Below are 24,178 nucleotides of genomic sequence, written 5' to 3' on the forward strand. Positions count from 1 at the left end.
ATCTGCTCAGCCTTTTCTCCCCCTGAGCTCCTAGCAAAAACCAACTAGCCTTCTCCAAAACAAAACCTGGATGCAGTCTAACCATCTGGTGCTAAATGCAAATAAAACCAAACTAATGTTTTTTCCCCTACCAAAACTCCATTGACAAATCCACATTCACCATACAGAGCCAAAACAACACCCTCCTTGAAATTGTTCCCATCACCAAGCTTCTTGACATCATTATTGATGAAGAACTAAACTTTGACACCCACATTAACTCCGCAATCAAGAAAACCCACCAAAAGTTAGGTCTCCTCTACAAGCACAACCGCTTCCTATGCCCCTCTACCCATCAAACTCTTGCAGCCACCTTCCTACTCCCCTCCCTTATGTATGGTGCCCCTCTTTTTACCAATCTCCATCTTGGCCTATGGTCCAAACTTGAATCCTGCTACCACAAGATCTCCAAATTTGCAACCATTTCAAAAAACTCATCCCACCACTGCCAGTCCCTCCTCACCCTCAATTGGCTTGAACTACCCAACTACCTCAGTTACCTACAACTCACCATTGCCCACAAGCTCATCTTTAAACCTGCCAACTGCCCAGCTCTCTCTACTTCCTTAAAACCTTACATTCCCAACAGCTCACTCAGATCCAAAACCCAAAATCTCCTTCAGGTCCACAAACTTGCATGACCTCCTGGCAATCTACTGCTGTCCTACTCCTTATTTAAACAGTGGGACTCTCAACCCACACACCTACACAACCTACCTAACCATACAAATTTCAAATCTCAGCTACTCTCTCATCTTTCTTCCAAATGGGGATGCCCTTGCCACACTCCAACTTAAACCCCTCCCCCATTCCACTTTGCACTGACTCATCCAACTACCTCTACTATTAGTTCATCCCACCCAAAACAATCGCTCCCCTACCAAAAACTAATTTTCTCTCTAATATCTATTGTACTACACTCCCAATCACAAGTATACTATTACCCTCTCCATGGATAATATTCCCTAACCTACTAATGGCTAGTAGCTACATATTTTGAAATTTTAAGACTACAATTGAGTTTATAACAAAAATATTTACTTCATGTAAATGTTCAAATTTCTGTACTGAACTATGTCTTTTCATTTTTGTAACATTGTGACAAGCCAATTGCAAATATCATGGAGCTTATCTGTAAATGTTTAATTAGCTATATGAACTATGTCCTTTTGTGACATGTGAAATGTAACTTGCAATTATTGTGGTACTTTCCTCCCTGGGCTTCCACTGAAAATGGGCTCTTCTTGGCCCAGTGGACTTCTGGGTCATCAAACTTAAATAAATAAATGAATAAATACTTTAAGACCCTTAACAAAGGGTGTCCAATCCTACTGTGTAATGTTACTATTAATCCAAATAGTATTTGACCAAGAGAAAAGGCTATGAGGAGTGGCCCACAGTTTCACCAAATAAATATGCAAGTACTCTCAGAGCTTAAATATGTCTCACAAATATCAGCCACAAACACAGGTATAAATATATTTAATAATACATAATAAAAGAACAAAAAAAACTCAATAAATCATAACAGTAACTTCAGAGTTCAAAATCACAGGAAATATTTAAAGCACTATTGCAGGACAAATAAATACAGAAAAAAATCTAAACTAATCTTTACTATATTCTTTACTATATCTAAAGGAAATTACTGTACTCTAGATAACTTACTTACAGCAAGGCAAGTGCAGAGGTGGTGAGTGGATGTTCTTGTCAGATTAACGACAAAATACAAAATGCTTAGTCTCTCTCTGTCTCTCTCTCTCTCTCTCTCTCTCTTAGAGAATTCTTAAATTAATATCAAATATTACTGCTGGGGTACTTGGCAGGATGACACCACTTTTTGTCACCTGACTTTAGTTTCTAAGCTAAACTCCCATTGTCAGAAACTACTAGCATTTAGCATCTTCCTGTCAGAACACACAGCCTCCAGATGTTTACAGATCCTCTAGAAGACACAAACCAATAATACACTTAAATCTAATGCAGAAGGCTCCCTAGTTCTAGACATCCTGTCTCCTTGCTGCATTGAAACTAACTTTTATTGTACAATCATAAAACAATTTAATTTCAACTATTTTCTTGAAGCTCTGCAAGTTAATCCTCTATGTTCTAGTTCCCACTATTAAGACATATACATTTAAACACGTACAATAGTTTATATACATTTCTGTTCTAATCCAGCAGGGTGTACTGTGTTCACACATCTAGGCTCAGTACTGTACAAACCCTATTCAACACACACTTCTGCAATAGCAGTTTATTATACACATATCATACAGTTCTAATATACTTGTCAGACAAGCATATGGATCATGTTGATATTCACAAATGACATATGATTATTTACAAAATTCCAGACAGCTGTGCTGGCAGTATCTCCTTCTGTCACACTTCTATATAAATCATATTACGATTCTCAAATGACATATAATTATTTACAAAACTGCAGATAACTGGGCAGACAATATTTCCTTTTGTGACATTTCTCCCCCCCCCAAAAAAAACTCAAGCTAGTTTTTCAAGTGACCCTTGATAAACACTGCTTGAGAGGGTAAGTCTATCTGGGTATACACTACACCATACCCTGCCTTGAGATTCCAGCTACCTGGGCATTGCTGGCCACTGTACAGTGCTTCACTGTCCTATCATATGCCAGCAACCCTAGGTTCCACCATAGTAATTTGGGATTTGGCAGGCTGGATCTCTGTAGCCATAGATCCCCTTCAGACTCCTCCTGCCTTTTACTGCAAATACTTAGCACCAGGGCCTCCCTATCATGGTAAGATTTCATCATGTTAACATGGTACAGTTTTTGCCCCTGCCTCCTGCCTAGCAGTTTTACCATGTAGTTAACATTCCTGACCTTCCTTACCACCTTGAAGGGTCCCTCCCAAGCTGCCTGCAGCTTGTTGTGTCTGACAGGAATGAGAACTCTTATCTCCTGACACACAGCATACTCTCTATCTTGAGCATTCCTGTCATACCAGACCTTTTTTTGCTGTTGGGCTTCTGTCAGGTTCTCCTGGGCCAAGCCCATAAGCTCCCTGAGTCTTGTCCTGAAGTTTGGGATATATGCCACTCAGACTCTTGTGGGATTCACACTCACCCTCCCACTCATCTCAAATCAAATCTAGAGGTCCCCTCACCCTATGCCCATACATCAACTCAAAGAGTGAAAATCCTGAGGATTCCTGGGGCACCTCTCAGTAAGAAAACAATATATGGGGCAAATATTTATCACACTCCCTCTTGAACTGGTCTGCAAATGCCTATAGCATGGTCTTGAGTCTAGAGTTTAACCTCTCAACAAAACCATTAGTCTGGGAATGATAGTGGGTGGCTTTAGGTGCTTCACTCCACAGTGCTTCCATAGACAAGCTAGCAGGTCTGACATGAAATTGGCACCTCTGTCAGTCAGTAATTCTTTTAGGAAACATACCCTGCTGAAAATCTCTAACAAAGCATTTGCCACCTTTTCTGCCTCAATGGAGGACAGAGTCACTGCCTCAGGGTATATGGTAGCATAATCTACTACCACTAAGATACTTTTTCTCTGTGGTGCTGGGGTACTTAGTGACCCCACAATATCCACAGCTACTATTTGAAATGGCTCTTCAATCACAGGCAGAGGCATCAGAGGAGATTTCAACTTGTCTCCTGCCTTGCCTAACTTTTGGCACTGCTCACAGGTCCTGCAGTACCCTGTCACATCTCTGGAAATCTGAAGCCAATAAAAGTTCTGCATAATACATCTCTTTGTACATTTTAAGCCCATATGACCTGCAAAGGGAATATCATAAGCTAGTGGGCTATGGCTAAAAGTCTCAGACAGTAGGCTCTGGGCACTACCAACTGCTGTATTCTCTCACCCACTAGCCCTCCCTCAAGGGTCCACTCTCTATACAGTAACCCTTTCTCCCAGTACACAGATTCCCCCTTCCCTTGAAAATCAGGTGCCTCACTAGCTACCTCCCTCAGGCCATGTAATGTAGGGTCTGAGAGCTGAGCCTGTCTCATCTCTTTCTTTGTAACCCTTCCCAGCTCCCCTTCCACAGGAAGTCGGGTATTTTCTGACAGCTGTGCCTCAGTGTCAGCCTGGGTACTACTATTTACCTCTGCTCTTGCAGTCACTCTGTCCAAGGGAACATCAGTAGCCACAAGCAGCTGTGGCTCACCTTCAGTCTCACTGCTATAGGGTATCTCCCTCCCTGAAGTAACCACCTCACCAGTCCTGGCTGCAAGTGTACGGCCTTTCTAGGTCTTCCCCAGGCTACCAGACCCACATGCTTATCTCCAAGTGTGACTGTGTGCAACTGCATACACACAAGGTATAGCATTATCAAAATTATTCCCTATCAGGACATCTGCAGGGATATCTTCATTCACAACTACTTGCTACCTTCCTTTTCCACCCTTCCAGTCAATGTGAACCCTAGCCAAAGGTATTTGGAATGGGGGTCCCTCCTAAAGCTCTGACTGGAGTAGACTGCCCAAGCAAGTAGTGCCCCTCTTTAACCATTGCAGGCTTCACAATGGTTAGGTCAGAGGCTGTGTCTCTCTTAGCAGGGGCCTCTTTCCCATTTACTAAGATAGGATATAACCTCTTGTAGTAGTTTGGTACCCTTGTCTCCTGACAACTCACTGTTGGCATTCTGTCATTCCCACTTACTGGTTCTCCCACCTTTAGTTCTCTACCTTGCCTTCATGGACATCTATATGCTACATGGCCCCACTGGTTGCATTTAAAAATTTAACCCTTGGCCCTGGACATGCACCTGGATTAGTGGCTTCCCCTGCTACTGGCAGTCTCCATTGGGGCTGTCTACGCTGCTCACCTTGGGTTCCCTTAGACCTATGAGCAGCACTGGATATATTTCCTGTGCAGTGATGCCCTGCTTGCTAGGTGTAGGTCTCTCTTTTCCCCAACTTATCTGCTGTGTTACAATCTCTATCCACTAACCAGACTCTCATGTCCTCAGGCAACATTCTAAGGGCTTCTTCCCTCAACAAAGTGTCTGCCAGTCCTTCAAAAGTGGTGATCTGACATCCACTCACCCGCCTATGAAAATAAGTGTTTAGCTCAGCAATATATCCACACACACTTTCATCTGCCTTGCATCTATGCTCATTAAACTTTTTCCTATAAGCTTCAGATATTAACTTAAAACAGTCTAACAAACATTTTTGACCATATTATAATTTAAGCAATCGGTATCATACAATTTAGAAATAACAGTTACAGCTTTACCATGGAGTAAGGGGGTCAGGAACTGTTCCCTGTGCCCTTGGTCAACATTATACTGTTTACATACCCTTTCAAACATATGAATGAAATTATCAAAATTATCACCCTCTGTAAATTGTGGAAGAAATTTACTGACCTTTGCTGCTTCTGGGGTTCAGTTACTTCCATCTCCATTACCTCCATGACCCTGGCGAAGAGTCAGCATCTCCTTTTCATGTTGCCTCTGCCTCTCATTCTCCTCAGCTTCCAGATGTCTCAGTTTGTCATTTTCCTCAGCCTCCAGACATCTCAATCTCTCTGCTCTTTCTATTTCCAAATGTTTGGCCTCCAGTTCAAGTGTCTTTAACTCCAAATGGATTTTAAGTCCTCTGTGGAAAGGTTGAACTGTCCATTTTCTGAGAGTTGCACATCTCCAAGGCCAATCTGGTTGTCCTCCTGATTGCTGGTTATTTGATGCAGCTCTGCCCAAGGCTGCAATAATTTCTGCTTTACTCAGGTTAGCATGCACAAGTCTTTTATCCTGCACATCTCAACCAACTGGCTTTTTGTAAGCTTGCCATACACCTCTGCTGACATGCTTGCCTGCTCTCCCTGACTAACTAAGCTAACAAAAAACATAAAACAAGTGTGATATGAAATTCTGAGTGTTCACTGTGTGGCCCAAAGTGTCACCAAATAAATATGCAAGTACTCAGAGCTTAAATATGTCTCACAAATATCAGCCACATAGATGAGTTTAAATATATTTAATAATAAATAATAAAAGAACAAGAAAATACCCAATAAATCATCACAGTAACTTCAGAGTTCAGAAATCACAGGAACTATTTATAACAACATTACATGACAGTCACAAATAAATACAGAAAACATCTAACCTAATCTTTACTATATTGCTAACTATATCTAAGAGAAATTATTGTACCCTAGTTAATTAACTTACAGCAAGGCAAGTGTAGAGGTGGTGAGTGGATGTTCTTGTTCGGTCAAAGACAAAATACAAAATGCCTTCTCTATATCTCTCTCTCTCTCTCTCTCTCTCTCTCTCTCTCTCAGTGAGTTCTTAAATTAATATCAAATATTACTGCTGGGGTAGCTGGCAGGATGACATAATTTGTGCCACCTGAGTTTAATTTCTAAGCTAAGCTCCCATTGTCAGAAACTACTAGCATTTAGCATCTCCCTGTGAGACCACACAACCTTCAGTTGTTTGCAGCTGCTCTAGGATACATAAACCAATAAAACACTTAAATCTAATGCAGAAGGCTCCCTAGTTCTAAACATCCTGTCTCCTTGTTGCATTGAAACTAACCCTTATAGCACAATCATAAAACAATTTAATTTCAACTATTTTCTTGAAGTTTTGCAAGTAAACTCTCTATGTTCTACTTCCCATTGTTAGAACATATACATTTACACAGGTACAATAGTTTATATATATTTCTGTTCTAATCCAGCAAGGTACACTGTGGTCACACATCTAGGCTCAGTACTGTACAAACCCTGGTTCAACACACACTTCTGTACCAGCAGTTCAATATACACATAACTTACAGTTCTAATACATTTGTAAGACAAGCATATGAATCATGCTGATATTCACAAATTATATGATTATTTACAACATTCCAGACAGCTGTCACACTTATATAAATCATATTAATATTCTCAAATGACATAAAATTATTTAGAAAATTGCAGATAGCTGGTCTGGCAATATTTCCTTTTGTGGCAGATCTAGATTTGAGCATGGGTAGATGCTGTGCTTAACTTTGATTACTACAATGACTACAATTTTGAACATCTGTATTTAGTTTCAAAGTAACAGAAAGAAATATCTGGATGAGATACCAAATTTGCTACATCTTTATTTTAGGTGTTAACTCATTTATTTGCTAAATAACTCTTTCTCTAAAAAGCAAAGACCTACAAGGTACAAACTGTACAAAGCAAGAGCAAGGGTCTCTTTAAGCAATACAGTCACTGAGTGATAATATGCAATTTAACTTGATTAAGAAAATTATATTGCTCACCCAAAAAGAGATACAAGAGCATAGCAATGATTAAACTGATTTGCCAGTGTTGCATTACCATCTGAGGTGATCTGAAAATGTGATTCTTTAGTAATGCTCAAAAAAAAAAAAAAAAACAGAACAAACTGCAAAACTAGCACATAGTAATTTCTATAGTGACCACATCTTTTTAGAACCTTTACCTTATTTGAAAATCATTTACAGTACTTCTATTTAAGGATTACCAATCAAAGTAACCAGAAACTGCTTTCTAATACATTTCCTTGTATGTAGTACATTCCTCAGCTTGGAAACAAAAGAACCATAATTGACTTGATGAAAATCTGCTTGTTCTCCAAAAGCAGGTGCTATCTCCTTAGTACTTTTCACCCCACCCCAAAAACAAACAAAAAAATCTAGAGTTTCATTAACAGATATAAGCAGAGTGAAAAGTGTGGTATCCACATCCCACCCCCACCCCCCAGTAAGATAACCTCCGTAAAAAACGTCTACAAAAGTCAGCTTCATGCTACACAAGTCAGAAGTGACAAACTTCATGACACCCATGCAGACGGGAGCTGAAAGTTCGACTACTGAATCCTACACTAAGGCACTGTATGAGCGCATCCACTCGTGCATGAATCGTGCCATCCCCAATAGAACCAAGACACTCTACTCCAAAAAAGGAAGCCAATCTGGTGGTCCCCTGCCATAAACAAACTTTACAACAGAAGGAAGAAACTGTTGCAGAAAAGAGGAAAATCTCAGGATGCAAAAAACTCCCTTACCAGCCTCAGTAAGAAGCTGAGATCCCTCATAAAATCCTCCAAAACTAGTTACGAAAATAAAATTGCCAAAGATTCCAAAGACAGCCACAAGGCATTCTATAGCTATGGCGAGAATCTAAATGGCAATGCTCAGTTCTGCTCTGAGCTACAACAGAATGGCATTAAATATACTGATCCCAAAGATATTGCCAGTATCCTGACAGATCGATTCAGTGCAAACTTCACCCTCTCTCACCCCCTAAAGGGCCCATCTCAATACTGAAAGATTGCCAAATTCTGATAATAATGGCCACAAAGGTAAAAAACGCACTCTCCAAAGCTAAGCATACAGCATCCATGGGACCAGATGACATCCCAGGCTGTGGTACTACATGAACTACATAATGAACTGGCACCTCACCTAAGTGTCATGTTTAATCACAGCCTCACCTCAGGCTTCATGCTACTGAGTGGTGCACAGCTGCAGTTATCCCACTCCACAAGGGAACTACTGCCCCATCAGTCTGATGAGCCTGATCTGCAAGGCCAGGGAACGTATTATCATGGAACTTATAAACAAAGACATTGGCAACCTTCAAACACTGGACCCCACGTAATTTGGGTTCAAGAAGGGCCAATCTTGTCTCCTGAACCTGATTGACTTCTAATCAGTCTCCAGAGCCATGGGCAAGGGTAAGGTAGTCCACACAGCCTATCTGGACCTCACCAAGGCCTTTGACACCATCCCCCACTCTGGAATCATAGATAAACTTACTAAGATGGGCATTAATCCTACATCACTCGATGGGTTGCAAACTGGCTTACTGACAGAACCCACATTGTAAAAGTAGCCGACTCCAAATCCAGCTCCAGACAAGTGACAAGTGGAGTACCTCAGGGTTCAGTCCTGGGACTGCTCTTGTTTGGCATCTACTTCTCTGAAGTACAGGCCAACACTAAGTGAGTCTGGCTAACAAAGTTTGCAGATGACTGCAAACTGGGAGCCATTATTTCATTCCCAAATGATGTTGATATTCTACAAAAGGGCCTTACAGAAACAGATGCTTGGTCCCAGAGCCATGGGCTCAAGCTCAATGCCAAGTAATGTATAGTTATCCCCTTTGGGAAAAAAACATGTACCTGTGAATTACCACATAGGCAGCAGTACACTAAACACCGAAAGTGTGATGAGACTTAGGGACACAGGTGGACAGTGGCCTCACCTTTGATAACCACATCACCACAACAGTCAGGAAATCCTTCTATGTGGCACACCTCATCACTAAGGGCTTTTCATTCAGAAAAAATGAGGTCATTGTCCCACTGTACTCATCCCTCATTAGACCCATTATAGAATACAATGCCCCATTTAGTATATACCTCTCAAGACATCTGCAACAACTGGAAAGGCCACAGAAATACCCCACTAAAAGAATCACAGGCCTAACGCAGATGCCCTGCTGACCATTTAAAAAAACTCCACCCATACTCTGTCACATATCGTCTACTGAGAGGCGATTTCTGCTTAACATACAAGGTCATGTCAAACTCAGAGCTGTTGGACATGCTACACTTAAAGAAATCCCAATTCCTCAGAGACACATGCTCCAGGGATCTAAACCTTGTCATCACAATGAACAAAACATGCTGGAGGGATAGGTTCCTGATCCAGAGACTCCCCAGACTCTTCAAAAGACTGTCCATACATGTCAAGCAGAGCACCTCTTTGGCCCTCTTCAAAAGGAACCTTGATGATTAGATGGGAGATAGGAAATTCACCCCGGGGATCATGTCAGTCCCCCTGTTAGACAGGGGTCCAGGGAAGTAAATACTGTGGGAAGAAATAGCCAGGGAATTGTTATGGCTAGGCTTGTATAGCCCCTAGGGCTGATAGCCTAGTACCAACCTATGAACCTATGAACCTATCCTGTTTTCATATTGAAAGATGCTGTATCAGAGGACACAAGAAAAAATTAAATAAACAAAAAAATGAGCAGCTGATTATAGATGAAGTGAGAGGAATTTACCCCTGCCCAGTAGCAGAAAATAAATTAAAGCACAATCAAATGGACTTCCACATTCAAGAAGAAGAAATGGTAACTCCTTTTAATATTTTTCCTGTAGTTCCATGTGGTTTCCTTGTGTTTTGTAGTCTGCAGCAGATAACTGTTAGGAAAGGGAGAAAGCAACATGCGTATACTTGGACTAACCTGTTAATATAAATATCCCCATAGAAAACAAGTACAGCTTCTGTAGTATGGCAGAATAGCAAGTGCAAGCATTTCAAGCACACAGTATTATATCATTAAAAATCAAAAAAAAGTCTGCATATTAAGAAATGCAGTTGCTTTACCATAAGTGTGTGCTACGGCTAACATTTGCAAAACTCAGCTTGTCAGGATTGTCAGAATGCTAGTATGGTTCCCTAACAGGTACTGTAATACAACACTGAGTTCACCCATATCCTGTGATATTTTCAGTGTGATGTGTTCTGATGCCATTGCAACTGTAATATGCCAGCGTGAACGGTAAACATATTTTTGTTAACAGTTAAGTATTCAACTGCGGTACCACCTTTATCATTCTTATAAGAAAAGCGCAGTCCGGGTCTAAACTGTCTCCAAACAGTATTCAACTGCGGTACCACCTTTATCATTCTTATAAGAAAAGCGCAGTCCGGGTCTGAACTATCTGCAAACAGTATTCAACTGCAGTACCACCTTTATAATTCTTATAAGAAAAGCACTGTCCAGGTTTGAACTGTCTGCAAACAGCTAAAGTTAACTTTGAACCTAGCACCACTCTTAAGTATTCAACTGCGGTGCCACCTTTATCATTCTTATAAGAAAAGTGCAATCCAGGTCTGAACTGTGTGCAAATTGCTAAAGTTAACTTTGAACCTAACACCACTCTTAAGTATTCAGCTGCGGTACCACCTTTATCATTCTTATAAGAAAAGCACAGTCCGGGTCTGAACTGTCTGCAGACAGCTAAAGTTAACTTTGAAGCTAACACCACTCTTAAGTATTCAACTGTGGTACCACCTTTATCATTTTTATAAGAAAAGTGCAGTCTGGGTCTGAACTGTCTGCAAACAGCTAAAGTTAACTTTGAGTATGTGTCTTCCTGTTTGAGCCAATATTCATTTTCCCCTGGAGAGCACTCTGCTTTGGCTTGTAAGCAGCCCCCCCCCCCTACACACACACACATACTCATCTTCCACTTTCTCTCTTATTCCCTTCTGTTAGCAAATAGTATCCATAACTGATCAATATTGTGTGTTTGTTAATTTAAACTGAGACCACAGTAGCCTACTGATACAAGGTTATCCTGTTTTTCCACCTGAGAAATGGTTAAGAAATGACTTACAGTTTCAGAGCAGTCCTTGGTCAGTTCTGATTGTTTCTTAAACACAAACTTGTCTTTGCTTTGACTCATTAGCAGCAGTACAAAATAACTGCCTGCTCACACCCTTGTTTTCCCCCCTCCCCTGTTTATTACCTTAAGCCAATCCCAAAGTTAATAATTATTACCTGTGGCAGGCACCATTTTTAAAACTACAACCACCCTTTGTCACTATCATATGTTCATTTATCAGTTTACTCTGTTACCTGATTGTTTCCAGCCCCCTCATAAGAGCTACTAACAGGGTCTCTACCCGCTTCACTCCCCACCCTGCCCCCTATTTCCTCCCGCCCCCAGTGGTCCTACCTTTATTACACTTACAAACCCCTCCCATCTTTCCAATGGCCAACCACAGCGCTAACCTAACACTACCTCCTCCATCTTCCCACTACTATCACACCTCCTCAACTAACATGTACAAGCATACCTTACCTATGTTCACTGCATGCACTCTCCTTGCATATCTAACATCCTACCAAAGCTCCATCATTCCCCCACTCAACCACTACCACTGTACTACTACTCACACCACCACTCATGTCTCACCCTCATTCAGCTCATCTTCCACCAACTCAAGAACCATCCCTATGCACCCCCCACATATTTTACCAACTATATTACTCAAACATAAAGCATCCCTACAACATAACACAGTAACCCTCCCGCCATACCTATTATCCACAGAGAACAATCATAAAGTTTCCCTAATAAACAAACACATTCAAAAACTGAGAAAACTAATAACCTCATGCATATCAAAACTAGTCCTAAGTGGAGACATCCACCCCAACCCTGGCCCTACCATCTCCAACCACAATCCTCATAATCAGACTAGAAACCACAACTTCTTAAAAATCACAGCCAATAGAAAGTCAAGTGACTTCTTTCTACTAAGCCTAAATATTAGAAGTATATCCAACAAAGTCCATGAACTCCATGCCACCATAGACTTGTACTCCCCAGATATAGTCATCCTGACAGAAACCTGGCTAAAACCTCACATTACCAGTTAGCAAATACTCCCTACCAGTTACAGCATACTAAGAGTAGACCAGCTAAACAAGAAAGGAGGCGGTGTAGCTATAATATTTAAACAGCATCTAAACATCCAGAGCTCAAAATCATCAGCACCACAAATAGGCAATGAAGAAATAATATATACCAACCTCAAAATAAACCAAAACAAAACCATCAACATAATTGGATGCTACTTCCCACCTGGCCAAAACATCCCTCCACTAGAAAACCTCCTCAGCTGGTCTACCCACCATCTCCCCCAAGAAACTATAATTATAGGTGATTTCAATATTGACTGGCAATCCTGTTCTGGCAACCATCCAACCTATCATGTAAACCTTCATGACTTCACCTAACTAGTCCAGTCACCAACCAGGATAAATAAAAACTCTAGCAAGCACACTATCCTGGATTGGATACTAGTCTGTAAGAGCCCCCAGTCATATATAACAGGCTGCTTATCAGATAGCCTCAGTGATCACTCCCCAACATTCCTACTCAAAAAATACCTATACCAAGCTAAACCTGTCATCTACCGTCAAATACGTAAAAAACTAAACTTTAACCCACTCACATTCATCTCATCCCTCAAAGAATGTAACTGGCATCCCCTAAAGTACCTCAGTCTTGATGACGCAGTTGAATTTTTTAATACTACTTTCCTGAGCATCCTTAGTTACCATGCCCCCATAAGACTTTCCAGAAACAAAGCACAACCCTCCCCATGGCTACAGAAAACCACTAAGTCAAAAATGAAAAACAGGGATAAAACCTGGGAGCACTGGCGCAAAACCAAAACCCCCTCGACTAGACAAAAATTCCTAGAACTACACAATAGAGTCAAAAAGCTAATAAAACAGGACAAATTCCAATACTACCAGTCTGCCCTAGACTCCTCCCAACACAGCCCCATGCAATTCTGGTCCTCCATAAACTCCATCCTCCACCCAGGTAAAGTCAGTACTCCTCCTCCTAACATCCCTCACTCCACCAAAAATATTGCTACCTCATTCAACACAAACCATACTATCACATGCAAACAACACAACTCCCCTCCCCTCCAACCCACACCTTCAACTAGTAATCTCCCCACTGCCTTCTCTTTTTCTCCTGTACCTACCTCCAGTATAAAAAACTCTTAACTAAACTTAAGCCCACCAAATTAGCAGCAGACAACCTCTCAAGTGAATACCTACAAATCACAGCTGATGCTCTGGCCTACCCAGTATCCATCTTGCTTAACCGATCTCTGTCAGAAAGTTACGTTCCCACACTTTGGAAAGTATCACATATAATTCCCCTCCACAAAGACGGGCCCCTCCACAGAACTAAAAAATTACCACCCCATAGCTATTCTCACTCCACTCTCCAAAATACTAGAGAGAGGCATACACTCTCAGATATCAGACTACCTCATTACTAACAACCTCCTTTCCAATACTCAGCATGGCTTCCGACCAAACCATAGCACCACCACTGCCTTACTCTCCTTTACTAACACTATCCTTCAGCATAAAAACAATGACTATCTCTCCTCTGCTACTTTCCTAGACCTATCTAAAGCATTTGACATGGTCCCACACAAACAACTCATCTCTGTCCTCAATAACCTATCCTTCTCTCAATCAGTCGCCAACTGGTTTCAGAGTTACCTATCTGACCGCCAACAATCCGTTGTATGGCAGAATGACATATCTCCCCAACTACCTGTCTCCATAGGGGTTCCCCAAGGATCCATCCTTGGATCCCTACTCTTCTCTGTTTTCAACAATAATCTAGCCTCTGCCACCAAACATGGCACACAATACAATATGCAGATGACTCAACCATCATCTGCTCAGCCCAGTCCCTACCCAAACTGCAAAAAGTCACACAGGACGCCTTTTCCTCTGTTGAAACTTGGTTATCCAATGCCCAATTAATACTCAACCCAAACAAAACTAAACTACTCATCTTCCAACCCACCAAACATACTCAAAACAACTCTCACTTTAACATCACAGCAAAACACAACACCACTATATACCCAACAGAACACACCAAATTGCTAGGAGTGGAAATAGACAAAAAACTAAAATTTGACATTCACATATCCATGACCATAAAAAAAGTCCACAAAAAAAAAAAGGAGCGTTATACAGAAATAAGCAACTTCTCACCAAAGCAGCAAAGATTTCAGTAGCAAGTTCCCACCTAATCTCCACCCTACTTTATGCCTCTCCAATATATACCAACCTAAGGCAATGCGATCTATACAATCTAGAGACCTGCTACAACAAAATCACCAAATTCGCCACAAGGGCATCCTACTGTAGTCACCACTGTCTCTCACTTGCTGAACTGGGCTGGCTTGAACTCCCTCACCTTCTTCAATGGTATCAACTCTCACTCACCCACAAAATAGTAAACCATCCACTAAATGTCCCATCCCTCCAGAATCTACTCCAACCCTATCGCACCACCAGACCACTACGATCCAGCAACAAAAATCACTTGCAGATCACTAAAGCCAATAATACTGCTGGTGAAGCACTATTCTCTTGTGCCATAGCCAAATTATGGAACTCCCTCCCACCCACAATTACCTCCATACCATCATGCACCCACTTCAAAACTTTACTAAAAGCGCACCTAAAAACATGCTGGCTATGCCCTTGCAGGTCCCACTCTAGTATCACCCACCCCATCCAATCACTAACTTTCTTTCCACCCCACTAACTATCTTGATTATAGCAAGCTCAGATGCTCATAAGCCCAGTACTTATTATACAGCAGGAACTTCTTATTGTAACATTTGTTAATGTCTGTTATGTACTTCGCAGATAAAGATTCTAGTTGTCTATTGATGTACTATGTTCTTCATCTGTAAATATGTTTGTAATTAATTGCTATGTTAATCAAAGTGTTAATCGCTATGTAATCCAATGTAACTACTGTCTGTTTATTTTAACTGTGGAGCTTTTCTTCCCGGGCCTCCGCTGAAAATGGCCTATGTCCAGTGGGACACTCCCAGTCAATAAATGTAAATAAATAAATACATAAATAAACAGGACCAAAGGTGCAAGTGAAGTGTAGATAAAGCACTGACTACAACATTAGAAAGACAGTCTTGGTTCGGTGTGGAAGTGATTCATTTGGGGTGTAGTTTCATCTCAGTGAAAGTATAGGATTGTAGGTTGCTTTATCCTGCAGCTTGATATCTTGTCATTTTTGCATGCGAGTTCCAGATTAACATGGGGATTTGTTTTAGGGTTTTGTCAGTGATGGTGCATAATGCTGATATTATTGTGGTGAAGGTATCTGACACCTCAGCTAATGCTGAAATGTGTTTGAGTTATAATAGATGATGTTGCCAGCACTTTGAGTGAATTGTTGATTACTGTGCGGCAACAAGATTGCTCTCAGCACTACAGTATATATCCTTTATTGGCACTGTTTATCTGGACATAAGTATATGTATTTGTGTTGCTGAGCAGTCCTCAGAAAAAAATCTCTTTCTCTCAATATACATACACACACACACACACACACACACACACACACACACACATATATATATATATATATATATATATATATATATATATATATATATATATATATACTCATATATGTGTATATTTTATTTTTTTTATTTATTGACATTTGTTTACCAGGAAAGTCTGAAAGTCTGACTGGATAATTTTATATGTTTTCAGTGGAGGCCCAGAGAGAAAAGCACCATACATAAAAGAACAGAAAATACATATGCAGAGGTAAAAAATCACATCATGCTACAATATATCACAAATACATTGAATAATAGAAATATTAATACACATAAGACTTGTAGAATAGCACACATATACCATCATTAAAACAAGATAAATACAATATCATGCAGCATTAAAATGTCTTAACGTGTTGCAAATGTGCAATTGTATTACTCACACATAAAGCAAATGTCAGAGTGACAGTAGAAAAAGAGGAAGACAGAAAGGAAGGGAGGGGAAAAGTGTGAAATAAGTATTTGTCACTGGTGATATGTAAAGAGTAGATATGGGAGATGGGAGGTTGGTATAGTGGTTAAGGTGTTTACCTTACAAACATAAAGTACAGGCTTTGATTTTCACATGGGGCAAATTGGCTAAATTAAAATGGCCCAGAAGGGCAGTTAGCCTAGTAGTAATCTGTGAAGCTATGAATAAAAGCAAAGTTAAGAGTAAGAGAGATATGAGTAAGAAAAATAAAAACAAGGTAAAAGAGACATGGGGTGTATGCAGGTATTGCAGAAGTAGGAGCTGAAAATATTTGCCAGGAGTACAGCATGTGCAAAGACAGGAATCTAAGAGGAATTATTTTAGCTCCTGATTGAATAAATTAATGTTTATGTATTTCCCTGACAGGTGCCAGGATTGTAGTCCTGAAAGGATGTGTTTGATCATGTTTCAATAGATTGCATTTTGATGGCATGCACTTAGAACAAATGCAATATATCTATATTTACATCTATCTATATATGTATATATGTGTGTGCATCTATATATATATATATATATATATATATGGAATCACTACTTAATGTCGAAACTACACAATCCCGAAGCCCACAATACCAAGACCATAATCCCTAAACCACACATTACCGACATGTTAAAAGCACGAAATTCAAAATTGCGAAAGTACTACATACATACAGCACACACACAAACATATATACAGCCTCACCCCATAACCAAACAAACCACCCTACACTAAAGTTAATCGGGATTTTGAATTTCGCGCTTCTGGTCTTTCGGTAATGTGCGGTTTCGGCTACATGGTCTTGAGCTTTTGAAATTCAAGATTTCAAAAGTTCGAGATTTAGTAGTGTTCCCATATATATATATATATATATATATATATATATATATATATATATATATATATATATATATATATATATGGGTCTACCTGATAACGCCGAAAGCTTGAAACTCTGATGACGAGAAGACCGACACCGGAAGATCAACAACAAAGATGACTGACAGTTGAGAATCCCGACGCTGAGAACACCGACATGTCAAACGAGCACTAGTGGGTAAGTATGCGGTAGTGACGAATGTCAGGGTTAGGGTGCGGGTAAGGTAAGTGTGTGATAGTGATGGCCTGTAGGATCAGGGGTGGGTTAAGTGAGTTAGGCTTAGGGCGTGGGTCAGGTGAGTGTGCAATAGTGACAGACGTTAGGGATAGGGGTGGGTTAAGTGAGTTAGGGTTAGGGCACGGGTTAGGTGAGTGTGCGATAGTGACGGACCTTAGGGTTAGGGTTTGGGTTAAGGTTAGTGCATAGATAGTTGTGTATGTAAGGTCCAGTGTAGGTTTGTAAGGTTTTTGGTGTGCCTGTGTTGTGTGTGTGCTTTTTGGACAGGGGATTTGTTTTGTTTGTTGAGTGTCGGGATTGTGGTTTGTCGGGTATGTGACGTTTCGTGGTTCTGAACTTTTGGTTTTGTGGTGTCGGTGATTTCGTTGTCAGTGTTTTAGCACATCGGTGTTGTCAGGTAGACCCATATAGATATATATATATATATATATATATATATATATATATATATATATATATATCGATATAGATAGCATTTTGCCATAACTGAAGACATCGTTAAATGATCTAAAGAAATGCATGCTAATTAGTACTCTTTGCCATAACATGACATAAAGGGTAAAGATGTGTCTGAACTAAAACATCTGCCTGTCAGTTAGACCAGCTGATGACATGAAACAACTACTAGATGTGATTTTTGTAGTTGGTCAATGTTGTTACTAAGATTGTCCATTGTTATTTAAAACTTTTGCTATTGAATATAGGATCATCTTTTATGATTTAATACATGGTATCTCCAGTAATAGAAATAGGTTAAACCTCAGCAATTACATTGTTCCTAAAAATCAGATGCAAGAATTAAGTTCAAGCCATTTCCTTACAGCATCCAACAGATACTGGTGAATGAACATTGCTCCATTCTAAGCCAAGTCAGATTTTATTTATATATTTGGCTATAGCTATAGAAAAAATGTTGTTGTCAGAAACTTTGTTGGAGGTGATCCATGGCACTAAAGAATGCCTCATGCCATATTTAATTCTTAGTTACAGTAAGCAGTGTTTTCTCTTTGCTAAAAGTGTTTCTTCTTTATGATTTCTGTGAATTTTTGATAAATCTATGTTATGCTTGGCAGCCAAAGGGGTTATTTTTCTATCCATACTATTTTTTAACTGAAGACATTTTCCAGAAAGTGTCAAGACTTCTTTTTTGGTTTATGCCATGAAGTGATATGCTAGCCAGTAATGCTTTTCCATTGATTTTTGTTTGCTTTTTCAGCAGGGTTACTGTAGCTTTCCAGTGTTAAAGCAGAGATTATTACATTAATAAATGGTTTGTTATATTTCTAAGTTTTAGGTATGCAGTCGAAAAGACAGTTGATGAACCTAGCTGAATTTTACAATTGTTCCAGAGCACTGACTTATTCAGACTCACATAGAAAGCAAATGGAATCAAACCCTGAACTACAAGAAGCAGCATCTGAACAGCTCATAAACTTAATCCTTTATGCTATTTTTAAGAGGATTTCTCTTAATACCCAGGTGTTAACCTCAATATGTTATCAGAGTGATTGTTTATCCTGGAAAATTGTCACCTATATTCATAACAGCACTTGTGACCTTATGCATAAAATGTATGCATATAGAAACTATTTTATTTTTAAAAAAATCCAAGAACACCTATAAATTCAGTAATCTGGTATGCATGCCTTTTAATCACTGTGACTTTTTTTCAAAATATATGAAAACAAGTGACTGGATAGCTAAAGTAGTTGCAGGATCGATAACACTGTAAAGGCCCAAATCTACTAAATAGTCCCACCCATTTACACATTAGTATGAATAAACAAATGCCACTTATCTGCTAGAAAAGTAATCCATAAATTCTATTATGGTAGCTTCAGGCATAAATAAAGAAAATGCGTAAAAGGACAGAGTGCATTCCTGACAGATTTTTTTCAACTACTTTTTTTCACAACTGCAAATACAATGATATTTAAGTGTTGTACTATGGACTGATAAGTAATAATGTATGCATTTGTTGTAGTTAAGTAAATAAGAACAATATGACATTGACAGTTTGAGAAGAGATGAGGGGAATTCTTAGAAGATTGGCAGGGGTAGAGTTGCGTACAATCATTAATCATTTCTACTATTCAGATATGGATTTCATAAATATCACATCCATTAACAGTCACATAGCAATTATGTTGGTCAGTTGAGAATTATCACAGCCAAAACATGTCAACTTGAAGAGAAGACATGATGAGCTTTTTCCCCAGTAGACACCACAGCCAGACTTTATTAAGAATGCATAAAGTTTGGAAAATGTCCATGAATAAAATATATTCAGCTTTGCAACAAATGTCATTTTACTACATTGTTTGCTATTTGTCTGAGTAGCTTAAAAATACATGTATACATGCACATTCACATGTTCAGACAGACACACCTGCACATGCCCATTTTATTGAACAAGCAGATATGTTGGCATTTTTAAATCATATATGCTTTTGTCTTCTGTTGCTGTCAATATGTTTTTCAGTTTGACATAAATAATAAAGTGACAGTATAATTTCTTTTTGTTTTAATTACTCCTTAATGCAAAAACATAAAGAGAATGGCTAAACGCAGTATTTCTCATGGCATGATTTCTTATGAAAAAAATAAAAGGACCCATGTAGTCAGCTAACCAGCACAAATACTCATTGTGTATTCTTGCCGGTTGGCTGACTATGTAATTCTGTTTGTTTTCCTTGTTCTGGTTCTGGTACCACTTCAGATTTTGTGGTGTTTTTAATAATTTCTTGTGAAAAAGTTGATATTTTCCAGAAAACATAGAATTTGAAATTTGCCAGATTGATTCAATGGTTCACACTGTTCACTAAAAGTCAAAACTTTGGGTTAGGGCATCAGTGTTTCTTTCATTGCCGTACGTTATTATTAAACTGTAAAAGTCTATGTGCTAGCATAGAACTTGACTGTCACAGAGCTGAAAGCTGAAATTATTATTTTGAATTATCTAATCCTGCTTTTGCTAGAAAAACAAAGCAGGCTAAGGTGTTACCAATATGCAGTTTGCCTATCTACATCAATTACAGTGTCACAAATCCTGAAAAGCAGTTGAATATGTCTTAGTGTTCTTCCTGTAAAGTTGATAGAAAAAACATCAGTCTTCTGTTGACAAAGCAGAAGGAATATACGGTTTGATAGCCTTTAAAGTGCATTTTGCTGATTTGCCAGATATGAGACACCCTTAGCAAAATTTGTTAGGAAATTCTTAATATCCTCACATACTTTGCATATATCCATATTTACCTGTGGATGAGCATGGCCCACTGTCACTAATAATCTTTTTCCAGCAGAAAGATACTTGACCATCCCTCAACTAAATCCACAGTGATCTGTGCATGCATTCAAGCCATGTTGGTGTGGCAGCTGTAGAGGGAGGAGTACAGAGAGCAGTTTCACTTCATAATATTCATTCACATGTTTTGAGACTGCACAGGCCTGGGAAATGAATGATCTTCAGGAAAGATGAAACAAAGTTTGCTAGTTTCCTTTTTGCCTAAGATGAGCCTCTTGGACATTAATAAAGGATCTATAGACTGAACCAGTAGCAGGTTATGCATTAAATAAAGTGGAGACTAAATAAATGGGGGAGGGGGCTGGGTGGGTCATGAAGCTTCTAACGGCACAGACTCACTTTTAGTAGATAGACAGTAGGTGTCAAAGTAGGGCGGCCACGGTGGTGTCTCCAGTTCAATCCTCGGCTGGGGTGCCTTCTTTGTGGAGTCTGCATGTCCTCCCTGTGGTCGTGTGGGTTTCCTCTGGGTGCTCCAGTTTCCTCCCACATCCCAAAGACATGTTGTAGGTGGATTGGACACTCTAAATTGGCCCTAGGTGTTAGAGTGTGCACACGTGTGCCTTCTGTGAAAGGTTGGGCACCAGGCTGGGCAACTTGACACCATAAAACTCCACTGCCAATCATGAGCAGACAGATGATCTGCTGTGGTGACCCCTAACCGGGAAAAAGCCAGAAGAAGACAGTAGGTGTCAAAGTAACAACTATCCCTGTAGGACTGCATTTTGCATTATAGAATAGGATGCAAATAAGAATTATATTTTTGTGTTCAACTTTTAGACCATAAAACAATTAATTTATTATCCAATGAAGATGTTAACAGGAAAATATGTCAGCAAATGATGAAATTGCAGGAAAAGAAAAAACATACACAGGGCAGGCTACAATGGTTAAGCAGAATCTGGAGATTTATTTATTGCACTGCAGGATTATACCATGGTTTTCAAATTAGTAGCTTGTACAAAATAGGCTGTTTTTGTAAAGCTACCTTTCCGGACAGGAGTGCATCAATGGTGTATGGTTTACCATGGTAAGGTCGAACCGGATTCCATCGAATGATGGGATCATCGACCCACGTCCGCAAAAATGACAATGTCGAATTTTGACATTGTCGAAATATGACTCGACTTCACAACCTTGGAATGAGCTTTAACAAGGGTCAGGATAGGGGAGAGATTCGTACTTTGATAATGTCAGGTTTGACAGTGTCGGCATTCAGGCTCCAGATGTCAACCTTACCACAGTAAACCTATATATATATATATATATATATATATATATATATATATATATATATGTATATATATATATATATATATATATATATATATATATATATATATGTATATATAATATATATATATATATATATAGGGGTTGGGGTTGGCATAATGGTTAAGGTGTTTACTTCACAAACACTTCATAAACACAAAGGTACAAGGTTTGATTCTCACCTAGGAAAGGAGAAATTAGCTAGGTTTAAAATGGCCCACAAGAGCAGCTTAGCCTAGTACTTACCTAAGCAGACTTTACATTTTTGTTAGAAAATGTTTGGTCTATTCATTTGTTTGTAATGATTTGTTAAGAATATTCTAACTTTCTTCCTTCTTATGATTTTGGGGATTTTTAATGCCTCATAATAATGGCAATTGTGTGTCCATATTTCAGACTTAAATCTCAAAAAATGAACTACATTTGCACTTTCTTACCAATTATTCCCTAAATCAATTCATTCTGCATTCCAAAATGAAATAACTTTACAATGTGATTGCATGAAGACAGTTGTTAATTTTTCTTTAATAAACACAGTTGGAGAGAATAATTTTGACTTCCATCTACTTGGATGAAAATAACTATGGACAGGCATTGAAAAGCAGATCCACTTGCAATGTTCTTTCCTAAATTCATTAGACTTGAGGGAGATTTTTGTTGTTAAAATTGATAGAGAAGAGTTGTTCTACTCCACTAATGCTTCTTCTCACAGCAGAAAATTGTCCTCATATCCCTCTCTCAGTAATTGATTTGTTGCACGGCCTGATACAGTTGCATCCTAGTGAATAACAACATTCTGTAAGTGCATGAATAAATGCCATATTTCCTTAATGGGCCAATCTCGACTCGCAGTGGTAGGCTTTGTCAGTCGGATTAGTACATTCCCCAGGTGTTCTCCAAAACAGGTTTATACTACTTTTAAATACTCATTTCTTAACTATTTTTAAGGCACACTTGGCTGCAAAAGAAGAGACTTAACTAATAATTCTGATGTAATCATGTCTATGAGATTCTTTTACAAGACACTAAGTGTCTTTTCTTCCAGATACATTGTTACATCAGGCACATTTGTAATATTACCTTTTACAGTAATTTCCAACAGGAATTTAAATAGTATTTGATAAAAAAAACTGTTGGTACAGAGCAACAATGGTGGGGTCAGGACTTAGGAAACTATCACATTGACAAGGACAACTTAAATTATTCACATGGAGACTGTATCTCCATTCCAATTTTTTAAGGTATTTGCCTAGAAGATTAAGAACTGTCACATTTTGGGTTCAGTCAGGATTAACTCTATTTCTCCTTCAGGCAGTTATATAATACTGCACCATATGTTCATAACTGCATCATGATTATGACTTCTTTTCTGCTTCTGTGTGTTTATGCAGACCTTTTAGAACATGGTCACTACCTTGATGTATTATATATGTAGTCTTTCCCTCTATCTTGCATTAGTTCTACCTACCTCATTCCCATTGGCACATCAACTGACTCCCAGCATTCTTGCACACTTACATCTTTCTAGGTTATTCAGTTCCCAAAACTCATTTGTTTGTTAGTTTTCCTCAGAATTCTTCACTTTTACTCATCACGACAGCTTTTGAAGAAAATATATAGTATCAATGTATGACATAACAGCTGGCAAGTTTTATTTCACAGGTGTTGAATTCTCTGAGTGAATCCTATCTTTGGAAATAAAATGCTTAGCTTACATTATTGTATACCATTATCAATCAACATTTTCAAACTAGATTGAATGTCATCCTTTTGTTCTGTATGACATACCCTTGCTATGTACTACTGTGCTTGTAAGGGTAAGGACATTTTTGGAAATGCTGTACTGTATTAGACTGTGGTGTTGTGATACTGCAAGGTATTAGATTTTTGCAGTGCACAATGAATTTATACTGAGAAATCAGCTATTTTCAGTGTGGGTATCATAAAGATGAATTTACATTAAAATCAAGTATAAAATGGGCAAAGAAAACTGACCAATTG

Source organism: Protopterus annectens, chromosome 5.part0 (assembly GCF_019279795.1).
Source record: "Protopterus annectens isolate FY-2018-M chromosome 5.part0, PAN1.0, whole genome shotgun sequence".
Taxonomy (NCBI): domain Eukaryota; kingdom Metazoa; phylum Chordata; order Ceratodontiformes; family Protopteridae; genus Protopterus; species Protopterus annectens.